We start from the raw sequence: 6,780 nt of genomic DNA on the forward strand, positions 1-6,780 counted from the left end.
CACGCTATCTTGCGCACCTCATCGCACTGTTTTGTTCGCATTACTTGCATTTTGCATGCATTTGTCACGCTATTTTGCGCTGTGACCACTTCTTGCATTTTGCATGCATTTTATCACGCTGTCTTGCGCACCTCATCGCACTATTTTGGGCACATTACTTGCATTTTCCATGCATTTTGTCGCGCTATCTTGCGCACCTCATCGCACTATTTTATGCACATTACTTGCATTTTGCATGAATTTGTCGCGCCATTTTGCGCAGCGCGCTATTTTGCGCTGTGACCATTTCCTGGATGTTGGATGCCTTTTATCGCGCTATCTTGCGCACCTCATCGCACTGTTTTGTGCACAATACTTGCATTTTCCCAACATTTTGTCGCGCTATCTTGCGCACCACATCGCACTATTTTGTGCACATTACTTGCGTTTTGCATGCATTTTGTCGCGCTATCATGCGCACCTCATCACACTGTTTTGTGCACATTACTTGTATTTTGCATGCATTTGTCGCGCTATTTTGCGCTGAGACCATTTCTTGCATTTTGTATGCATTTTGTCGCGCTATCTTGCGCACCTCATCGCACTGTTTTGTGCACAATACTTGCATTTTGCATGCATTTGTCGCGCTATTTTGCCCTGTGACCATTTCTTGCATTTTGCATGCGTTTTATCGCACTATCTTGCGCACCTCATCGCACTAATTTGTACACATTACTTGCATTTTGCATGCATTTTATCGCGCTATTTTGCACTGTGACCATTACTTGCATTTTCCATGCATTTTATCGCGCTATCTTGCGCACCTCATCGCACAGTTTTGGTGCACATTACTTGCGCTTTGCATGCATTTTGTCGCGCTATCTCGCGCACCTCATCGCACTGTTTTGTGCACATTACTTGCATTTTACATGCATTTGTCGCGCTATTTTGCGCATCACGCTATTTTGCGCAGTGACCATTTCTTGCATTTTCCATGCATTTTATCGCGCTATATTGCCCCCCTCATCGCACTATTTTGTGCACAATACCTGCATTTTGCATGCATTTTATCGCACTATCTTGCGCACCTCATCCCACTATTTTGTGCACATTACTTGCATTTTGCATGCATTTTATCGTGCTATTTTGCGCTGTGACTATTTCTTGCATTTTCCTTGCATTTTATCGCGCTATATTGCGCACCTCATCGCACTGTTTTGTGAGCATTATTTGCATTTTGCATGCATTTTGTCGCGCTGTCTTGCGCACCTCATCGTACTATTTTGTGCACATTACTTGCATTTTGCATGCATTTGTCGCGCTATTTTGCGCATCGCGCTATTTTGCGCTGTGACCATTTTTTGCATTTTGCATGCCTTTTATCGCACTATCTTGCGCAACTCATCGTACAGTTTTGTGCATAATAATTGCATTTTGCATGCATTTCATCGCGCGATTTTGCGCATCGCGCTATTTTGCGCTGTGACCATTACTTGCATTTTCCATGCATTTTATCGCACTAACTTGCGCACCTCATCGCACTGTTTTGCGCACATTACTTGCGATTTGCTTGCATTTTGTCGCGCTATCTTGCGCACCTCATGGCACTGTTTTGTGCACATTACTTGCATTTCGCATGCATTTGTCACGCTATTTTTCGCTGTGACCATTACTTGCATTTTCCATGCATTTTATCGCGCTGTCGTGCGCACCTCATCGCACTGTTTTGTGCACATTAGTTGCATTTTCCATGCATTTTAGCGCGTTATTTTGCGCTGTGACCATTACTTGCATTTTTCATGCATTTTATCGCGCTATCTTGCGCACCTCATCACACTGTTTGGTGCACATTACTTGAATTTTACATGCATTTTGTCGCGCTATGTTGCGCACCTCATCGCACTGTTTTGTGCGCATTACTTGCATTTTGCATGAGTTTGCCGCACTATTTTGCGCATCGCGCTATTTTTCTCTGTGACCGTTTCTTGCATTTTGCATGCATTTTATCGCACTATCTTGCGCAACTCATCGCACTATTTTGTGCATAATACTTGCATTTTGCATGCATTTTATCGCGCTGTTTTGCGCATCGCGCAATTTTGCGCTGTGACCATTACTTGCATTTTCCATGCATTTTATCGCGCTATCTTGCGCACCTCATCGCACTGTTTTGTGCACATTACTTGCGTTTTGCATGCATTTTGTCGCGCTATCTTGCGCACCTCATCGCATTGTTTTGTGCACATTACTTGCATTTTGCATGCATTTGTCGCGCTATTTTGCGCATCGCGCTATTTTGCGCTGTGACCGTTTCTTGCATTTTCCACGCATTTTATCGCTCTATCTTGCGTACCTCATCGCACTTTTTTGTGCACAATACTTGCATTTCGCATGCATTTCTTGCACTATTTTGCGCATCGCGCTATTTTGAACTGTGACCAATTTTTGCATTTTGCATGCATTTTATCGCGCTATCTTGCGCATCTCGTCGCACTGTTTCGTGCACATTACTTGCAGTTTGCATGTAATAACCCGACCCTCATATCTGTTTCTAGTATATTTTCGATCTGTTATTCTGTGCATTTACTTGCTTTCTGTGAAAAGTGATTTATATCTGTGGCATTTTTATTAGTGTATTTGGAACCTCCCTATTTTATTTTGGGCTATTGATTGTGGTAGTAATATGATGGTAAAGTAAGATTGGATAAAAAACTTTAATTTGAATTATTCGTTTACGACCAACCGTCACTCTTTTGCCCTTTTCTTGTTCCACACTTGGAACTTGGATGTGAGGTTAAAACCATTGGAAAGCTTATTTTCGGGGCTTCAATTTGGGCACAAGAATGACCTAAAATGGAGTCCGGATGAGAGAGTTACGCCTGTTTGAAGTTTTCATATCTGTGCTGGAAGCAGAACCGCACGTGCGGGAAATGCGGTGCACGTGCGGCGATGTGCAGGGCAGCAGCTCAAAAACGTGATTTTTGAGTCATTTCTTAGATTTTCTTTTCCTCTCTTCTTCTTCCCTCTTCCATGTCCGAAACCCTAGCTCCCAAAACCTTGATTTCCTCCACTTTTCTCAACAAATTAACCCTGAATCTTGCATCAAGGATGGAGAATAAGAGGAGATCAGCACTTTCTACCGAATGGAATTCTGAAATTTTTGAGGTATGTTGGGGTATGTTGGGGTTCTATTATGGGGTTTAGAGTATGGTTTATGGGTTATGGACCTAGGGTGCCTAATAAATGAGAAGATTTGGAATAAAAAGTAATGGGTTAAGAAGATTTAAAATTGTATTTGAAATTTGTAGATTTCTTAGAAACCCTAGGTTGGTTTTTGATGATAATCCATGATTTGGCCCAAATTGATAGTTGAATCATGAAAGTGGTAAGTTGAATTAGATGTGTTCAAGTTTAATTGGAATTTGGTTATGTTTGAAAATTATGTTTAAATTTTGCGATTGAACTTTGTTAAATGCATTGTAAATTATGTTTTAATAAAAGGGAAATTGGGGGAAAAGATTTATTGATAATGTGGAGGATATAAATTCGATTATGGAATGTTGAAATGGAATTTAAGAATTCCTTTTGAGATATGTTGAATTGTGATGATTATGTGGGATGATATTAACTATGTTGATATTAATTTTTGTGACCTAAAATGTGAAGTTTTCCAGAATGGGTTTAATCCCAAATCATTTTACTAAATATTTGTGGGCTTGCTTAGTTATTAAACCAAGAGAATGATTTAATAGGATTTCTTATGGTGATGGGGAAATGTTTGGTTTTTGGTGAAAACACTAGAAATTTAAGGAGTTTTGGGGAACATGGAAATGTTCATAAAAATCCTTTCTTTCTTTGAGTAGAAGATGAATGGGTGTAAATTCCATAATGTGTTTTGTAAGACTAGTAATCTTATATATATATATATATTGAGTTGGAGAAGTAGGTTTGAAACTTCATGCTGCAAAATATTGTTTGCTCTGTTTTACATGCTTAACCCTCTGGTATTTCTGGAATTTGTGTTTGATGCCTTACTGTATAAGTTGTGTACACGTGTAGGGCATAACCTGAGAAGGACGAGCACTCCGTTATAGCACTGTGAGTAATAGTACTCTAATGCACATTATTTACCGTTAATAATGATTCTTATTAACATCTTGTTCCCCGTGGTCAATTAAGTTAACATGTATGTGGAACGAGAATTAGTGTAAACTTATGTAAACATTGAAGGATTTGGCACACACTAACATGATACAGATATCTACCTAGAGTGGATCATCAAAACGAATAATTGGATAAGACTACAGGTTGTTTGTACGTTAATAACCATTCTGAAATTATGTTAAATATTAGATGAACCTCTGAATGACTCAATCCGGAGAAAGAATTGAATGCCAATAACACGATTATGTGACTCACGTTATGATGTGAATGGCTCCACTCTTATTAATGTAATGGAGCATTTACCTTCTGTTTATTGTTAATAGTGTTGTTCTATTATTGTGGGACAATTATGTCACCTTATGAGAAACCATGGGAAAATCTAAGAGCATTATTGGGTAATACGTTCTATTTATTATTGATAACGGATACTAGCACACTGTTATCTGTAAGTCAGTTGTATGAATTTATAACGAACAAGGGGAATGTAAGTGTATTACGAGATTATGGTATCTGCGTATCTCTGGACTCGTTTAATATGTACTCACATTCTATTATCTGTGAACTAGAGGTAGTAATTCATGACAAACAAATGGGATGTGACTGCATTATGAAGTTCAATCTAGTAATAGTTGCTATTAGCACTCTGTTGAACGTAACGTAACTATGTTACCTCGTGTGAATAATTAGAAGGAACTATGTGCTTCTTTATGAACTTATGAGGCAAAGGGCCGACTTGTGAATTTGTGAACTTATGAGGCCGAGGGCCAGCTTGTGAAATTATGAATATTTATGAATCTATGAACTTATGAGGCAAAGGGCCGACTTGTGAATTTGTGAACTTATGAGGCCGAGGGCCAGCTTGTGAAATTATGAATATTTATGAATCTATGAACTTATGAGGCAAAGGGCCGACTTGTGAATTTGTGAACTTATGAGGCCGAGGGCCAGCTTGTGAAATTAGGAATATTTGTGAAATCTATGAACTTATGAGGCCGAGGGCCAACTTGTGAATTTGTGAACTTATGAGGCCAAGGGCCAGCTTGTGAAATTATGAATATTTGTGAAATCTATGAACTTATGAGGCAAAGGGCCGACTTATGAATCTATGAACTTATGAGGCCGAGGGCCGACTTGTGAATTTGTGAACTTATGAGGCCGAGGACCAACTTGTGAAAATATGAATCTATGAGGCCGAGGGCCAACGTGTGAAGCTATGAATTCAAAGGGCCAAGGGCCAAGTTGTGAAGTTATGAATCCCAATTATGAATCTATCAAGCCAAAGGCTAATTGTGAATATGTGAACCCACCAGGCCAAGGGCCAGTCTGTGAATTTGTGAACCAACAAGACCGTTTTGACGTTAGTACGGAATCAGATTAACTACCTGTCTTTTATATTGTATACACTCTGATTTGCATTATAATTCAAGTTGAACATTGAGTTATTCACGTACTATTATTCACTGAGGTTATCTCACTATGTATTTTGTCTGATTCCGTAGGTCCTGCGTTTGGAGGTCAGTCTCAACTTTTCATGCTCGTCTTCCTTGTTAGCCTCTGTGTGTCCAAGCATTTGGGTGAAGCCTACCCGTTTGGTGAAGTTTTGGCTTAGATACTGATTGTCTATAATATGTTGTAACTTCTAATGTTTTTTTTATCGTACGCCCAAACACGGGCGGGGTTGTATATGTGTATGTAACTATTATTATCTGTCTATTTGTGATCCTGCCATGATAGTGGTCGCTCAATGGATGTAGCTCTTTCCTTGCATGTTATTATATAAAATTTATGCTTCCACTCAGGCCCCATATGTTATATATAACAGGTTAAGTGTCTGTTTTTTGAAGTGGTCATGCCCGAACTTCTAGGGGCGGGTTTGGGGCGTGACATTGCATGCATATTGTCGCGCTATCTTGCGCACCTCCTCGCACTATTTTGTGCACATTACTTGCATTTTGCATGCACTTGTCGCGCTATTTTGCGCTGTGACCATTACTTGCATTTTCCACGCATTTTATCGTGCTATCTTGCGCACCACATCGCACTGTTTTATGCACATTAGTTGCATTTTGCATGCATTTTATCGCGCTATTTTGCGCATCGCGCTATTTTGCGCTGTGACCATTACTTGCATTTTTCATCCATTTTTCATGCATTTTTTCGCGCTATCTTGCGCACCTCATCGCACTGTTTTGTGCACATTACGTGCATTTTGCATGCATTTTATTGCGCTATCTTGCGCACCTCATCGTACTATTTTGTGCACATTACTCGCACTTTGCATGCATTTGTCGCGTTATCATGCGCACCTCATCGTGCTGTTTCGTGCACACTACTTGCATTTTGCATGCATTTGTCGCGCTATTTTGCGCATCGCGCTATTTTGCGCTGTGACCATTTCTTGCATTTTGCATGCATTTTATCGCGCTATCTTGCGCACCTCATCGCACTGTTTTGTGCACATTACTTGCATTTTCCATGCATTTGTTTGCGCTATCTTGCGCACCTCATCGTACTATTTTGTGCACATTACTTGCATTTTGCATGCATTTGTCGCGCTATTTTGCGCTGTGACCATTGCTTGAATTAACCATGCATTTTATCGCGCTGTCTTGCGCACCTCATCGCACTGTTTTGGTA

General features: G+C 40.0%; 1 long non-coding RNA gene across 1 annotated transcript; it reads left to right on the forward strand.

Moving 5' to 3' along the window:
- Positions 1-3,754: 3,754 nt before the first annotated feature.
- On the forward strand, positions 3,755-5,854 carry LOC145804099 (uncharacterized). Its single transcript, XR_014345699.1, has 2 exons — positions 3,755-4,077; positions 5,643-5,854. It is a non-coding gene; the product is annotated as an uncharacterized LOC145804099 (long non-coding RNA).
- The last annotated feature ends 926 nt before the right edge of the window (positions 5,855-6,780 follow it).

This window comes from Camellia sinensis, chromosome 12 (genome assembly GCF_055761805.1).
Source record: "Camellia sinensis isolate YWXY chromosome 12, ASM5576180v1, whole genome shotgun sequence".
NCBI classification, from domain to species: Eukaryota; Viridiplantae; Streptophyta; class Magnoliopsida; order Ericales; family Theaceae; genus Camellia; species Camellia sinensis.